Here is a 17,861-nt window from a genome sequence, read left to right as displayed (position 1 = left end):
AGAGTCCCCCAAACCCTGGGCAGCCCCCGTGTGGAATAACGACTCAAGACAACGTGCTATGGGATTAAAAGTGGCCACAACTTTATTATGTTTCAGATGTGGGTAGACCTTGGCTCAGGCATTGAGCGTTTATCCTTCTCAGTCTCCCGCTGGGGATCTGGGGAACATCAGGGTTATCCAGAGTGTGTGGAGTGGATGGACTGGCTCTGGAGAACATATGTCCAAGCAGAGAGAGCCCACCCCTGTTACGCTGCCATCGCAGGGGAGAGCAATGACAACCTCTTGGCGTACGGCCAAAGCCTCCCCTCAAAACAACCCCTTAAATGGGGAAACTCTGGTATCACCGCCGCAAAGAGAAGGGGGGTGTGGGTCACCGCTGCACGCCTACCACATTTAGGGAAGATAAAGGATTCCGCCCAAGGCCTGATACAGCCAAAGTTGTGACATTTTGCTATGGGAAAGGCAAACTTGCCAATGCAGGAGAATTCCTTTCCGGCCCTTCAACAGCGACCTTGTCGTAGCAGCACCTGTGTACCTGTGGAGAAAAGGTTAACCTGCAAAAGAAGTCTTAACTGAGGGTGGGGAGGGTGGGAGAAGCTCTGGAGCCAGGTAAGATCCTCCCCCTATTGTGTGGCCAGGTGGTCCCTCCCCCTACTTGGCCTGATCACCTTGGCAACGCCTCCCCAGGCAGGATTGGGCAACTGGCTGAGGGAGGCGGAGACCTCCAGGTATCTCACCTGGGGAAGGTGAAGCCAAGCCTGCGCTTATGGTGCCGCATAGGGTCCCGGGGGCTGCGCGAGATCACGCAAAGGGCGCCCCCCATTTAATGTGGGGAGGGGTCATTGTTATGGTCTAAGAGATAGAAGATAGGGTACAGCAAAGGGGGAGAATTTTTTTTTAAAACACCATGGGAAATGGGGTGGGGATTCAACAAAACAAAAGAAAAAAATATATTATGTACAGTGGTACCTCGGGTTAAGAATTTAATTCGTTCTGGAGGTCCGTTCTTAACCTGAAACTGTTCTTAGCCTGAGGTACCACTTTAACTAATGGGGCCTCCCGCCGCCACCGCGGCACGATTTCTGTTCTCATCCTGAAGCAAAGTTCTTAACCCAAGGTACTATTTCTGGGTTAGCAGAGTCTGTAACCTGAAGCGCCTGTAACCTGAAGTGTCTGTAAGCCGAGGTACCACTGTATTAGGGTGTATATGTTGAACTTCTGAAAATTTAATAAAATATAACTGAAAAGATAAATAAATAAGGAATGTTTCAGCAGCCTTTTATTTTCTGTAAACCTCTTGGAGGTTTTGTTGATCAAGCAGCATGCAACTCTTAAATAGAATAAAAATGCAGACACAATGGAACCCAGGAACTTGTTTTATACTGAGTAAGGACACCTGTCCATTAAGCTCAGTATTGTCTGCACGGATTGGCAGCAACTCTCCTGGATGTCTCCTGGATGTCTTTTCCTGCCCTTCTCAGAGATGCTCAGGATTGAACCAGGGACCTTCTGCATGCAGAGCAGGTGTTCCTCAATTGAACCATGGCCCTTCCCCTTTGAGGGACTCCATTTGCACACCATAATAATAATAATAATAATAATAATAATAATAATAATAATAATAATAATTTATTATTTATACCCCGCCCATCTGGCTGGGTTTCCCCAGCCACTCTGGGCAGCTTCCAGCAGAATATTAAAATGCAATGCTTCATCAAATGTTAAAAGCTTCCCTAAACAGGGCTGCCTTCAGATGTTGGTTTGAATCCTACCCTCCAGAACAGGACGGAACAAGCTTGTTCCATCTTGGTACAGTATATCTGAAGGGGTATCTCCACCCCCATCATTCTGCCCGGACACTGAGGTCCAGCGCTGAGGGCCTTCTGGTGGTTCCATCGCTGTGAGAAGCCAAGTTACAGGGAACCAGGCAGAGGGCCTTCTCGGTAGTGGCACCCGCTCTGTGGAACACCCTCCCAACAGAGGTCTTCAGATGTCTTCTAAAAGTCTGGTAGTTGTTGTTCTCTTTGACATCTGGTGGGAGGGCGTTCCACAGGGCGGGTGCCACTACCGAGAAGGCCCTCTGCCTGGTTCCCTGTAACTTGGCTTCTCGCAGCGAGGGAACCACCAGAAGGCTCTCGGTGTTGGACCTCAGTGTCTGGGCAGAATGATGAGGGTGCAGATGCTCCTTCAGGTATGCTGGACCGAGGCCATTTAGGGCTACTAGGGAGCAGGCTGGTTTCTCACACAAAAATGAGAATAGTGCCTGAACAATCTGTCTTATATATCAGGTTTTACACATGCTAGAAATCTACTCTCTTTTCTTGGAAATTAAAGCCAGGAATCTATAGATTATGGTTGTTCCAGGGGGCTACTGCCCCCCTCCATGGATGCTCATGAATCCTCCTAAAGGGTTTGTTGTTGTTGTTTTGTCACTTTCCCCCCAGCCAGGGATATTTTTTTGCTAACCCAAGGAATGTAATTTTTAATCTATCTAAAAGCTATGAAGATCGCAACCAAGGGACTTTGGGAACAATAGTTCTGGGACAGCTGCTGAGGCAATGAACTATACATCTGTGTAGCTCAGCGCTGCAAAAGGGCATCGGTTACCCCCTGAAACACAACCTTCATACAACTTGCATGAAGGTGAATGAGCATCATAAAGAAGAGGAACTGTGCAAATGTCTCCAAACTCGTCAAATACCATTAGCCTTCTGATTAGGCAGGGAATATAGCAAGGTCTGCATGCACAGCCCAGACATTTGTCAGCTGCAGAAGCTAGCATTTAGTGTGACTTAGATCCCACACGCTAAACATCTTTCTTTTCCTATATATTGCTTTCTGGCCCCAAGGTCAGAAAGGAGACAATAAAAGAGCAATAAATCAAAACAATACTGAACAGCAAAATTGTCAGATACTCACTAATCACACGGGGTGTTTTTCTTCGTCTCTTGAATACTTGAATGCATGGACATCCAAAGTAGTTGAATGTTGGAAGATTCAGGACAGACCAAAAGAAAGGACTTCTTCACATAGTTAAACTATGGAACTCGCTGCCACAAGAGGTAGCGATGGCCACAAGCTTGGGTGGTTTTAAAAGAGGATTAGACCTATTCATTGAGGATACAAGTATCCAGGCCACTAGCCACAGTGGTGATATGATACATCTATTGTTGCTGGAAATTGCCAAAGGAAACGGTGCTGTCAGGAATGAGCCAGCTCCAAGCAAAGGTTTGCAGCCAACTGCAGAAAGCAGCCAGGAACAGAGAGGCTTAGATATTAGTCAGGCAGGGGAGAGCCAGCCAGATGGGCGGGGTATAAATAATAAATTGTTGTTGTTGTTGTTGTTGTTAAATGTGTGGTGTCGCTGTGACCCTGGTACATTCCTCTAAGGTCTGCTGACTTGCAGTGGCTCTGCAGGGTTTCAGACAAGGGACATTTCCTGACCTACCTGAAGATATCAGGGACTGAACCAAGTTTTGAGAACATAATAGGCATGTATTAAGATTGCTGGAAGAAATATCAACAACCTCAGATATACAGATGACACAACATTGATGGCAGAAAGTGAGGAGGAATTAAAGAACCTTCTAATGAGGGTGAAAGAGGTGAGCGCAAAATATGGTTTGAAGCTCAGCATCAAAAAAGCGAAGATCATGGCCACTGGTCCCATCACCTCCTGGCAAATAGAAGGGGAAGAAATGGAGGCAGTGAAAGATTTAACTTTCTTGGGCTCCATGATCACTGCAGATGGTGACAGCAGTCACGAAATTAAAAGACGCCTGCTTCTTGGGAGAAAAGCAATGACAAACCTAGACAGCATCTTAAAAAGCAGAGACATCACCTTGCCAACAAAGGTCCATATAGTTAAAGCTATGATTTTCCCAGTAGTGATGTATGGAAGCGAGAGCTGGACCATAAAGAAGGCTGATCGCCAAAGAATTGATGCTTTTGAATTATGGTGCTGGAGGAGACTCTTGAGAGTCCCATGGACTGCAAGAAGATCAAACCTCTCCATTCTTAAGGAAATCAGCCCTGAGTGCTCACTGGAGGGACAGATCCTGAAGCTGAGGCTACAAGACTTTGGCCACCTCATGAGAAGAGAAGACTCGCTGGAAAAGACCCTGGTGCTGGGAAAGATGGAGGGCACAAGGAGAAGGAGACGACAGAGGATGAAATGGTTGGGCAGTGTTCTCGAAGCTACCAGCATGAGTTTGACCAAACTGTGGGAGGCAGTGGAAGACAGGAGTGCCTGGCGTGCTCTGGTCCATGGGGTCACGGAGAGTCGGACACGACTAAATGACTAAACAACAACAATAGGCATGTGAGTATTCTGAATGCTTTCAACCAAGCCAATGAGAAACCTACTTGGCAACACGCTCCTATATCTGTCTACTCAGGTACAGTACATTGTACTCATTGAGTTCTATGGGGATTTCTGACAGGTAAGTAGGTATAGAAATGCCACCTTATAGGCACATTTTATTTTTACTAGGTTATGGAAACAAGCCCAAAGGGGTGCACACATTGGTTACGTGTAAGTCTATGACCTAATAACTACACGTGATGTCTTCTCCTACAGAGAAACCTAACTATCTCACTATAAGGTACTGAAGGATATGTTGCTCTTTATGTACTATTTATTTACACAATGAATATTATTTAAGTACATCAGAAGCTGGCCAGAAAAGCAGTAGGACTGCTAATTGGCAAAGTTATAAGGGAAGAAATTATAGCAAAACATAATGAATTTGTTGCGTCTTCATGACAAAATATCAAGTCATATCAAACCCAATTCATTTTTTCTCAATTCATTTTTCTTTTCTATCACGGCAGTCATCCAAGCCTCAGCTGCCTTCTCTAAAATAGTCATAAGTAAATTAGAAAGTTTTCAACTATTTAGAAAACCAACGTTTTTAGAGTCAGCTTATGCACTATGCAGTTAGAAGATTTCCAGAATCATTTAATAGGGACAAATTGGCCAATCATCTGTCTTGAAATGGTAAGAGAATTAAGAATTATAAACAGAATTAAGGATGTGGAAAAGCAGCCATGCTGAAAGATCATCAGCATACCTTTCTACCTGCGGCAGAAATGCTCCATCACAGAGCTACAGTCTAGATATAACCTTATCTGAGCCATGTTTCTTCGTGCTTAACTTTGGCTGGATTCTTCCCAACATAGTGGACCAGAACAGGTGAATCATCTGTGCCAACAGCAGAGCTTTCCCCTCCAAGCCTTATGCAAAGCAAGCTGTTTGTGCACCTTAGATAATGGATGCTCTGGAGGGGTTTCCAAGCTGTATGGGTCACAGTTCACGTGGAGCCCCTGATCCTTACCTAAAGAGCCTGTTTTTCCCTCACACAGAGACAGGTGCTAGTGTAATGTTCTGCCCTGCAGTGAATATTGTCGAACCCAATTAAATCTATTTCCCTTCAGGAGAGCCTGGCAAAACATTCAGTGGGCCAAAGACAAATTGTTTTCAAAGCCCCGTGTCTATCCATTTTCCCTGAGCACACTCTGTTCCGCCATAAATTGTTTCCCTTGGCTTCTTAGACCAATATCGCCTGTGCAAAAAAAAGAAATTGATTTCAGCTTTTCCTGTAATGCCTCTTGGAAGGCAGTGATAAATTTGCTAATTGGAGAAGGTGCGCAAACAAAAGCAAAAGGACTACAACTCACCTGCTGGGCAGTAGCTTTTTTGAAGGAGACAGTGGCATGGCCCATTTCAGAAAGTAACACTGTGGGGAAGACATAGATGTCGTGAGGCTGGCAGGTGGCCTGCAAGTCACCAAAGAAAGTCTCCAACATGGACTGTGCAGAATTGGATAAATTAACAGGAAGGATTTGAAACCTGCAGGACCAGAGATTCTTAGAAGACTTGAGTAAATACGTGAACTATTTGAAAAGCAATTGTAATGAACAGATTATGCTAGTAGGACTGCAAGAAGTTCTGTAAGGAGGACTATTTGAAATATTGCAAGAAAGACTATGAGGAGAATTATTAGTTAATGATAATTAAGAGTAATAGGGAAATTAAGAAATGCAGAATAAGTGATAAAGAACGGAAAATCATCAGAGGTGTTGATGGAAGTCTAAAATATTGTATAAGATAAGAAGTTATGTTATATGATTGTTGGAAATGATATGTTTAAAAAACTAATAAAAATGTACAGTGGTACCTCTGGTTACGTATTTAATTCGTTCCAGAGTTCCATTCTTAACCTGAAACTGTTCTTAACCTGAAGCACCACTTTCGCTAATGGGGCCTGTTGCTGCCGCGCAATTTCTGTTCTCATCTTGAAGCAAAGTTCTTAACCCAAGGTACTATTTCTGGGTTGGCGGAGTCTGTAACCTGAAGCGCATGTAACCTGAAGCGTATGTAACCCAAGGTACGTGTGTGTGTGTGTGTGTGTGTGTGTGTGTGTAGAAAGTCTTCAACAGGGTTCTCCAGTGGCCAGACTTTGGGACTTTTGCTCCCACACCAGAAGTGCTCTGGACTTCCCACCAGCCAATCAAACCAGGCTCTATGTAGGGCTGGGTTGGTGAGCCATTGCCAGTGGGTGGGCCAAATTCTGAAAGGCTACCGCAACTTTCAATCATGACATCACTGTGACATCAGGTGACTCCTTTTCTCCACCCTCTATGGTTTTGTAGACTGATCCACAGTGCATGCAAAGCCCATTTGGGTCGGGGAGCTGCATCATCACCTGACATCAGGTGTAGGGCAGGTGGACATGCCTTGGGCCCACAGGCCAGGGGGTTCCTACCACTGATATGAGGCAAGGGCACCATCTAGGCTGCAGTATTGGTCTGCACTGAGCAGAAACCCATACCCTCAAAAACCACAGTGAGGTAAATTGGGGCACAACCTCAATGGAGACCACACCACCACTCACTCTGGCCTCACCCCCTTTCTCAGCTCTCTCCCTCCCTCCTTCACACCTTCACCTGCCGCTGCCGCTGCCGCAACAGCCTCTGTTCCTGCAGCAGCTACTGGTGGACTTCCAGAAGCCAGTGTCAATTCCAGAAGTACATAAGCTGAAACTGCAGCAGAAGAAGAGTGGACAGTGTGAAGAGGAGGAGGAGGAGGAGTTTGGATTTGATATCCCGCTTTATCACTACCTGAAGGAGTCTCAAAGCGGCTAACAATCTCCTTTCCCTTCCTCACTCTGTGAGGTGTGTGAGGCTGAGAGACTTCAGTGAAGTGTGACTAGCCCAAGGTCACCCAGCAGCTGCAGGTGGAGGTGCGGGGAAGCGAACCCAGTTCACCAGATTACGAGTCCACCACTCTTAACCACTACACCACACTGGCTCTGGTGTGCAGGTAAGAGCACATCTTTCGGCACTGTCTTTTGGTCCTGCACCCTGGTGCGAGCCAGCTGATTTGCACCAAAGCATAGGGTCCCCAAACATGCATCTTTGGGGTTTTTTTTGGGGGGGGGGATCAGAAGCTGAGCTGGCTTCTCTAAATCCAGGATGTCCCACTTAAAACAGGACCGTTGCAAGGTATGCACAAACCCCAGAGCCTGAATGCAATGTGACAGCCTTCTAAGCTGGTCCAGCCATCTGCACAATTTATCACTTGGGGGGGGGGGAATGAGAGGCACAAATACAAGATGGGTGACACCTGGCTTGAGAGCAGTACATGTGAAAAGGATCTAGGAGTCTTGGTTGACCACAAACTTGACATGAGCCAACAGTGTTACACGGCACCACAGTTCAAGAAGGACACTGACAAACTGGAACATGTCCAGAGGAGGGTAACCAAAATGGTCAAAGGCCTGGAAACGATGCCTTATGAGGAACGGCTAAGGGAGCTGGGCATGTTTAGCCTGGAGAAGAGGAGGTTAAGGGGTGATATGATAGCCATGTTCAAATATATAAAAGGATGTCATATAGAGGAGGGAGAAAGGTTGTTTTCTGCTGCTCCAGAGAAGCGGACATGGAGCAATGGATCCAAACTACAAGAAAGAAGATTCCACCTAAACATTAGGAAGAACTTCCTGACAGTAAGAGCTGTTTGACAGTGGAATTTGCTGCCAAGGAGTGTGGTGGAGTCTCCTACTTTGGAGGTCTTTAAGCAGAGGCTTGACAACCATATGTCAGGAGTGCTCTGATGGTGCTTCCTGCTTGGCAGGGGGTTGGACTCGATGGCCCTTGTGGTCTCTTCCAACTCTATGATTCTATGATTCTATGATCACATTGAGTAAGCAGGCTGACTACCTTCTTGATTCAGGATTTGGGCCAGTGAGGGGCTGCTTTCCTTCTCTTCTCCTTCCTGTGGCTGCTGCTCATTTGTTATTGTTTTGCCAGCATATTAGGGGTAGCAGCACTAATGGGACCCTCATCTCTTCACTTCCATCTCATTTCTTCCACCTACAAATTTTCCCTTGCAAAGCAGGCTGCTATAGACACTGGCTACAGGTAGGGGACTTGTTCATCCACACTGTTCCTCTGCCAAGTATCCACAGGGAGGGGAATTGTTGGTTTGTGTTCTAACATGTAATAGCTCCTCAGGGATCCTCTGTAGCTTTGGTTAAACTCCTGGGGGAAAGAAATCTGTCCGTTTCAAAAGGTGACCTGATGTTAGCTGTAGCCTCTTCCAGGAGGCTGATGACGTCCGTTGTGAAGTATGCTTTTATGCGAGAGTGCCTTGCTGAATTCTTTCCTGCGCTTCTGTACACTATCTGATTTGCGCCAGTAAAATAACAGTCATAATCCCCTGCTGCTCTTTTTGCACCTCTCTCCTGAGGAGCTCACAGCCCTTTGAAAACATTAATTAAGACACACAATACCCAGCAAATAAAGCAAATATTATCTCTTCCTTGCAAGGATGAGGAAAGGTAGGGGAAAGCTGAAGTCAAATGCGACCGATGGCCTCCCTGTGAGTCATCAGCAGACAGAACCAGCAAAATTGCTGTAAAGGTTATGCCTCAGATTCTTCTTCTTTCCTTTCATGAGCAACGTAATTATGGGAGCACATGGAAATAAAGAGCATTGCTTTTGTGAAGTGCGCAGGTGTCTCTTCCGACTGTCAAACAAATTTGCAGAGCTAAGTGGCCTTACTAACTGATTTCTCTTGATTATTTTTATTACATTTTAAAACTTCTAAAATTATTATTGGAGAAGATGAATAACACCCAAGGGAAATTAATTGAGGATATGGCCACCAGTGACTTCTAGCCATGATGGCGAGGTTCCACCTCCACTGAAGGAGGCAATAATGTTTCTGAATACCAGTTGGTGGAAACTACAGAAAGGGGGGGGGGTGCTGAAGGTAATAGATAGATAGATAGATAGATAGATAGATAGATAGATAGATATAGAACCTTTCTTTTAGGGATACTGGGGCAGGATATACCAAAATTAAAAGACGCCTGCTTCTTGGGAGAAAAGCAATGACAAACCTAGACAGCATCTTAAAAAGCAGAGACATCACCTTGCCAACAAAGGTCCGTATAATTAAACCTATGGTTTCCCCAGTAGTGATGTATGGAAGTGAGAGCTGGACCATAAAGAAGGCTGATCGCCAAAGAATTGATGCTTTTGAATTACAGTGCTGGAGGAGACTCTTGAGAGTCCCATGGACTGCAAGAAGATCAAACCAATCCATTCTGAAGGAAATCAGCCCTGAGTGCTCCTTGGAAGGACAGATCCTGAAGCTGAGGCTCCAAGACTTTGGCCACCTCATGATAAGAGAAGACTCTTCTCTGGAAAAGACCCTGATATTGGGAAAGATGGAGGGCACAAGGAAAAGGGGACGACAGAGGACGAGATGGTTGGGCAGTGTTCTTGAAGCTACCAGCATAAGTTTGACCAAACTGTGGGAGGAAGTGGAAGACAGAAGTGCCTGGCGTGCTCTGGTCCAGGGGGTCATGAAGAGTCAGACACGGCTAAACGACTAAACAACAACATACCAAAAGGCCAGGGGAAATTGTTTATGTATGCAACCATGGCTGCCAGGATGCTCTTTGCACAGAGATGGAAAGAAGGCACCGTCCCAACAAAGGAAGGGTGGCAAGCAAAGTTAATGGACTATGCAGAAATGGCAAAACGTACGGGAAGGTTAAGGAATCAAGAAGAAAGAATTAACAAAGAATGGGGGAGATATGTGGATTATTTAAAAAAATGCAAACAAACACTTTAGCAGGTTCAATTTAAAATCAAGCAGTTAAAAGGTGCCTTTGGAAGAAATGTGGAGAGTAACAATCAAAGGGAGTTAAGGGGGAGGTGCAGTTTTGGAAAAAAATTTTTACAAGAAACCAAGGAAGGGGATGAGGGTAGTCAAAACATGTATGGAAATGTAATTGATGGTTATTATTGTTGTTAAATTGAAAAAAAATGAAAAGAAAAGAGAAAAGAAAAGAAAAGAAAAGAAAAGAAAAGAAAAGAAAAGAAAAGAAAAGAAAAGAAAAGAAAAGAAAAGAAAAGAAAAGAAAAGAGGGTGTTAACGTGCTCAGGTCCTGCTTCTGAGTTTTCCACGTGTCATGCAAAAAAAGGATGGTGGACTAAATGGACCTTTGGCCTGATGCAGCAGCGCTGTCTTTATGTTCTCCCTGGGGAGAGCATTCCATGGACGGAGCCACTGCGAAAAGGCTCGTTCCCACAGTGTTGTCAACTGAGAATGCAAGGAGAGCCTTCTGGATCAGCTCAGGATCATGTCCTCACCATGGCAAATGCCTATGGGAAGCCCACAAGGAGGACTTCAGCAGAACAGCATTCTCCCCTCCTAAAGTTCCTGGCAGCTGATGGTCAGAAGCATTACAGTGGTACCTCAGGTTAAGTACGTAATTCATTCCAGAGGTCTGTTCTTAACCTGAAACTGTTCTTAACCTGAAGCACCACTTTAGTTAATGGGGCCTCCTGCTGCTGCCGCGCCGCCGGAGCACAATTTCTGTTCTCATCCTGAAGCAAAGTTCTTAACCTGAAGCACTATTTCTGGGTTAGTGGAGTCTGTAACCTGAAGCGTATGTAACCTGAAGCGTATGTAACCCGAGGTACCACTGTACTCTCCTCCAACAGGTCAAGTCATAGCTATCAAGGTTAGCATTTCCCTTACAGAGAAGATCTGGGCCAGGCGTGCCAACTCTATGGGGCTGAGGCCTCTACAACCCCCTCATGTCTACTGGGATGGGGCTCACCCCCCCCATCTTGAGAGGGTAGAGTGGTATGTCACCCCAGCATGGCACAGCCTGGCAGGAAGTCACCCAGGGCCAACCAGCAAGGCCTGGCGTGCAAATGTCACATCGGAAGGAGGCCTGGTCAGCATCTTCTAATGCAACAGTCCTCACACGCATGCACAATGTGCGTGACATCATGCGCAGGCCCCCCCCAAAAAAAGTTGGGTGCAACTCGGAGCCTTTGATCTGGGATGCCTTTAAATCTCCTCCACTGAAATCAGGGTGAGCTAAAAGTGCTTCACTTTGGCTGGATCATGCCCTTGGCAGGTGGCGAGTCTGGTGCACCGTGACTAATATTCAGAAAACCCTTGCACCCATCAGTAAGTTGATGACATTAGAGGATATTTGTCTTGAGCATTGCGAGTTTTTTATGTTTGCATTTCTCTGTTATGATGAAAAGGCAAAATCAACAATAAACTGGAGTGAAAACACATAAAAGAAAAGAAAATACAACTCTAGGCCAAGTGGCCGGTTTGAGCAGGTGGTGTGTATTCAATCGCCACTCAAAACAGATTCAACGAGACCTTTGCCAAGGGGTTCCATCTATGTCATTTGTTCCTCTTTCCTCTCTCGATATCATGTCCTGCTGCGTCTTTTCCCCCCAGCCAGATGCTAACTCTGTTTATGAAGCAATAGCAAGACAAACACAGGTCCTGCTTGGCAGGAAAGATTCTCTAGTGGCGGTCTTCTTGAGAGGCAAACAGCCGCAGAGAGCAGAAAGCATTGTGCTAAAGGGGAAGATAGGACACTAACCAGCCCAGCACCTGAATTCAATAGATGATTCATTTCCCTTGGAATACAGACAGCTGCTGCCCAGAGATACAGAGGCAGGTTGCTGAACTCTTGCACTCGATCAGCTTTTCTTCATGTTAAAGGGCAGGCGAGCCTTGAAAGATAACATCAACCTTTAGCCTGAGGCTGGTTCGCCCAGACATTGGTGGTGACTTGCATGTCTCGTTGGGTCGTTGCAGATACAATCCCACAAGCAGAACTCAGGCTGGGCCCCTACATATGTAGTGGAGTAACGTGGCAGTGTGAACTGGATGTGCTCAGGCTAAAGGTGAGCCTGGCATTTCTGAATGCTGCTGCCTCCAAACGGTCACTATTTTGTGGAAGGGATTTAAGCACAGACCAGAAATTTAGGTTTGTGCAATTAAAGCCCTCTGTTGGTTGTCCTAACACAACACGTTCATAAAAAAAAACCTGATTTTTTTTGTTTGGAAAGTGATGCACTTGATGTGTGGGATAGAATCATAGAATTGTAGAGCTGGATGAGATTCAAGGAGCCTTCAAATCTCCTCCACTGAAATCAGGGTGAGCTAAAAGTGCTTCACTTTGGCTGGATCATGCCCTTGGCAGGTGGCGAGTCTGGTGCACCGTGACTAATATTCAGAAAACCCTTGCACCCATCAGTAAGTTGATGACATTAGAGGAATTTGCTGCCAAGGAGTGTGGTGGAGTCTCCTTCTTTGGAGGTCTTTAAGCAGAGGCTTGACAACCATATGTCAGGAGTGCTCTGATGGTGTTTCCTGCTTGGCAGGGGGTTGGACTCGATGGCCCTTGTGGTCTCTTCCAACTCTATGATTCTATGATTCTATGATTCTATGAGTCGTCTAGTCCATCCCCTTGCAATGAAATCACAACTAAAGAATCCCTGAAAGATGACAATCCCAATCTCTGTTTACTTGCCTCCAATGTGTTGGTGGCAAATAGAAAGGAGAATTCCTGGATGCCAAGATCCAAGTGTGGGGCAAGTACTATTTGCAGGAGAGAATTGAAATCACAAAATAGTCAACAACGTAAAGCATGAAAATATAGGCTGTTAGACCTTTAAAATATGCCTTTGTGAGCTTCCTTCTTCCCCTAGTACAGTGGTACCTCGGGTTAAGAACTTAATTCGTTCCAGAAGTCCATTCTTAAGCTGAAACTGTTATTAACCTGAGGTACCACTTTAGCTAATGGGGTCTCCTGCTGCCACTGCGCCACCCCTGCAAGGTACTATTTCTGGGTTAGCGGAGTCTGTAACCCGAAACATCTGTAACCTGAAGCATCTGTAACCCGAGGTACCACTGTATAGAAAAAAAGAATATACATTTTGTAGAGTTGCCATATTTTGAAGAGCAAAAACGAGGACACATTTGCCAACCTCTACTTTTAACTATGGATCTCTATGGCGACTCTCATTTACATACCCATGAAAAAGAGGACGTGTCCTGGAAAAAGAGGACATGTGGTGACCCTGATTTGGTAAGTTAAAAAGGGTTTACTTGCAAACTCTCCAAAGGTCAGATTCATGGGCTTTTCCATGCAGCATTCAGAGAAATTTGCAGAGGGAGTAAAACTTGGCTTCGTTGCAAAGTGGTGATTCTAGGGCTTGAGCATCACCTCAACGTCAGGATTGCATTATCAGTGGATATGAATTCATTTCAGCTTTAGTCCAGGGGTTCCAAAAATGTGGTCCATGAGCTTCATCTGGTGGTCCATAGCAGCAACTCTGCAGAGCATCATAGCTACAGGGATGTGAAGAGCATGTGTGTTTGAAGGACGATGGGCTCAGTGGCCACTCCATCTTTCTTAGAACCCAGTGGTCAGCTGAGAAGGTCAGCAGGATGGAGAGAAAGGCACAGTAATGTGAGTGAGGCTCTGCCTTCCCCATAGGAATAAAAATTTCTCCCCAGTGGGGAAAAGAGGATGAGAGACACTTGGAAGGAGTGGAGAGTCAATACATTACAATTGTTAAACAACTGGTAGAACACTCAGTAAGTCACAGGTCACATTTTCAAGCAGTCCTGTGGGTGGGAAAAGTACTGCTCTAATCATTATTCCCTTGCATGCGAGTTCACATTTTCTCAGTGAAAGCCACAGGATTAATAATTCTCTGCATTTAGAGTGTTCACTGAGCATTTCAGAAACACTGAGGTTTTATTACAGCAGACCTGAAAGATGGCGATCAGTGTTTTCATAGCTCTATTGCAAATCGGGATGTAGTGGGCAGTGGGATTATGGTCATCCTAAGAGCGATGTCTAAAAGTCTCACTTCATGGGGTGATATGATAGCCATGTTCAAATATATAAAAGGATGTCACATAGAGGAGGGAGAAAGGTTGTTTTCTGCTGCTCCAGAGAAGCGGACACGGAGCAATGGAGCCAAACTACAAGAAAGAAGATTCCACCTAAACATTAGGAAGAACTTCCTGACAGTAAGAGCTGTTCGACAGTGGAATTTGCTGCCAAGGAGTGTGGTGGAGTCTCCTACTTTGGAGGTCTTTAAGCAGAGGCTTGACAACCATATGTCAGGAGTGCTCTGATGGTGTTTCCTGCTTGGCAGGGGGTTGGACTCGATGGCCCTTGTGGTCTCTTCCAACTCTATGATTCTATGATTCTATGATTTCAACCAGACCAGAGTCCACGTGAGTGAGATCTCGTGGTCGGAAATACTCCAAGGGAGTCCAAGATGGATGGAAGTTTCTTAGAGGTGAAATCCTGAAGACTCAAATGCAGCCAGTTCCAACAAGAAAGAAAAGTGGGAGGCATCTAAGGAAATGGGAGTGGCTGCGTAAGGATCTTACAGATGAGCTGAGATCAAAGGAGGGCAGGTCTAAGAAATGGAAGAAAGGGGAAATCACAAAGGAGGAGTATACACGAGTAGCCAACAGATTCAGGGCGAATGTCAGGCGAAATAGAGCTCAGAATGAGCTCAGGTTTGCAAGCCCCCCCCCCCCATAGATATTAAAACTAGAATCAAATATAGTCATGTATGGAAGTGAGAGCTAGGCCATAAAGAAGGCTGGTTGCCGAAGAACTGATGCTTTTGAATTCTGGTGCTGGAGGAGACTCTTGAGAGTCCCATGGACTGCAAGAAGATCAAACCTATCCATTCTGAAGGAAATCAGCCCTGAGTGCTCACTGGAAGGACAGATCCTGAAGCTGAGGCTCCAATACTTTGGCCACCTCATGAGAAGAGAAGACTCCCTGGAAAAGACCCTGATGTTGGGAAAGATGGAGGGCACAAGGAGAAGGGGACGGCAGAGGAAGAGATGGTTGGACAGTGTTCTCGAAGCTTCCAGCATGAGTTTGACCAAACTGCAGGAGGCAGTGGAAGATGCTCTGGTCCATGGGGTCACGAAGAGTCGGACATGACTAAACAACAAAACAAAGAGTCAAATAATAAGCTACTATGTAGAAGTAAGTAATTATATGGACTGTTCCATACACATTTTTTACTATCACTATAGTTTTTAATATTTTGCTTCATACGTTTAATGAAAAGCATGTGCAGAGGAGGAGGCCCAAGATGATAAAAGGTCTGGAATCTAATCCTTATGAGGAACAGTTTGAGGGAGTTGGACGTGTTTAGCCTGGTTCAGAGGAGACCGAGTTGACTTTCTGGCAGTAATAGCTGCAAAACAGTGTAACAGACTCGCTCAGAACGTGGTGGGCTCTCCTTTATTAGAGGTTTTGTAGCAGAGGTTGGATGTTCTTCTGTCATTGATTACTTTGTTGAGCTTCCTGTATCGCAGGGGGTGGACTGGATTGCCCTCAGGATCCCTTCCAACTCGACAATTCTATGGTTCTATGAGCTTTCCAGAGTTAATTCTCTCTCCACCCATAACCGAGAAATGATTGCGGATGCCTCACCATATTAATCAGCCTGAATGAAATATTTTGTTCTGTGTTTGTGGACTAACCCCAGCCAATCTCTTCCTCCTGAATACACAGAACAGCTTGAATTCTCAACAGACCACCAATGTTTGCATTCCCGGCTGAGTGCCTCATTCTAAAGCTGAGAACTGTTTGGGAAGAAAGAGGAAGAGAGAACTGTTTGGCAAAGGAAGAAGCTCTGCACCCGCCGTGCCCCCAGCCAAAGTGTTTTTTAAAGTGCTGGCAAGTTCGCATCTTCAGTGGAGCCAATTACTGAGGGAGATGCAGCTTCCAGGCTCCGTCGGGGCCACAAAAGCACACAGGCGATCTCTTCTCTCACACATTCTTAGAACAAATGGCATGCTCGGTGAGGCAACCCACTGGAAAGCTTTCAAGGCAGAACAATGACAGCACCCCAGGTCTCCTGCTTTGTGCCGTTTCCCCAAATGTCGCAGCACAGAGCGCCAGAGACTTTCCTTTCCCTCGCCTGCGAGAAGCTGCCAACCGTGATTTGATGAGCTCTGGTGGTCTTCGGCTTGGCAAGGCAAACAATGTCCCAGCTCTTGGAGTTTCGAAAACAATGGATGCCTCTCTGTCGCAAACGTTCAATGAATATTGCATTGCTCTGGGGACAAGTTGCAAAATAAAACAGCCATGCAAACGTGTTTCTGCAGATCGAAGGCGACTCTCCACATTGCAGCTTGGCAGCCCTATAGGAGCAGGGGCTTGTTCTTCACAAGAAACAGGGCCAGTTCTACCATTGGGTAGATTCTGGGGGCAGCAGCCCCTGGCTGTTCTTCCTGAGCCCCTCCCCAGTCATTCCCCTTCATTGTCACACAGCCTGTATTCGGCCTCTTCATCTGGCGTGATGCCTTAAATTCGTTGGAAGATGCTACCCCAGCGTGGTACAGTGGTTAAGGGCGGTAGTCTCGTAATCTGGGAAACCGGGTTCGCATCTCTGCTCCTCCACATGCAGCTGCTGGGTGACCTTGGGCCAGTCACACTTCTTTGAAGTCTCTCAGCCCCACTCACCTCACAGAGTGTTTGTTGTGGGGGAGGAAGGGAAAGGAGAATGTTAGCCGCTTTGAGACTCCTTCGGGTAGTGATAAAGCGGGATATCAAATCCAAACTCCTCCTCCTCTTCCATCACTAGGGATTGGGGGAGGAATTCAATTCAGTTTAAAGGCAAACGTGAAACAGTGCAAGAACCCAAACACAGCCATCCTCTTTCCAGTGCCTGTCTCACATGGTCCTGGCTACCATCCAGCCCAGAATGACAGAGGTGCTTACTTGAGAGTAGCATCAGGAAAGGTGAGGGAAGCTACGCTAGAAGCCAGGAACAGTGGGCCAGGCAGAAGAAGTTCAAGATCAGGATGAGGAGTTCAGAACTGCAAGGAAACAACAGAGGCCATGTTCACACCATTCATTCATTCATTCAAAGCGCTGTGATACCATGCTAAACACTCATGGCATCCTCCAAAGAGGAGCTGGAGTTTGTAAAAGGTGCCAAGAATCGTTCAGAGACCCCCTATTCTCCTTCCAGAGCTACAATTCCCAGAGTTCCCTGTGTAGATGGATTGATTGTTAAACTGGGAATCGTAGCTTTGCTGAGAGAATGGCAACCCAGTTCAACCCCCCCCCCCCCAAAAAAAAATGCTCACCAATCACACTCATAAACGTTGAGCCAATTTTGGTGAGGAGCCAAGGATTTCCTCATTCCTAGTTTTTGCTAGACTGGTGACTGGGGGCGGCTGCCGGGACCACATAACACTGGTCCTGAGAGATCTGCAATCTGCATTGGCTCCCAGTACATTTCCGAGCACAATTCAAAGTGTTGGTGCTGACCTTTAAAGCCCTAAATGGCTTCAGCCTGGTATACCCGGCTTCGGCCTGGTCTATCCCATCATTCAGCCCAGACACTGAGGTCCAGTGCCGAGGGCCTTCTGGCGGTTCCCTCAATGCGAGAAGTGAGGTTACAGGGAACCAGACAGAGGGCGTTCTCGGTAGTGGCACCCACCCTGTGGAACACCCTCCCTTCAG

Source organism: Podarcis liolepis (genome assembly GCF_965112155.1).
Source record: "Podarcis liolepis genome assembly, chromosome: 6".
Classification (NCBI taxonomy): Eukaryota; Metazoa; Chordata; class Lepidosauria; order Squamata; family Lacertidae; genus Podarcis; species Podarcis liolepis.
Note: the sequence above shows the minus strand (reverse complement) of the source record.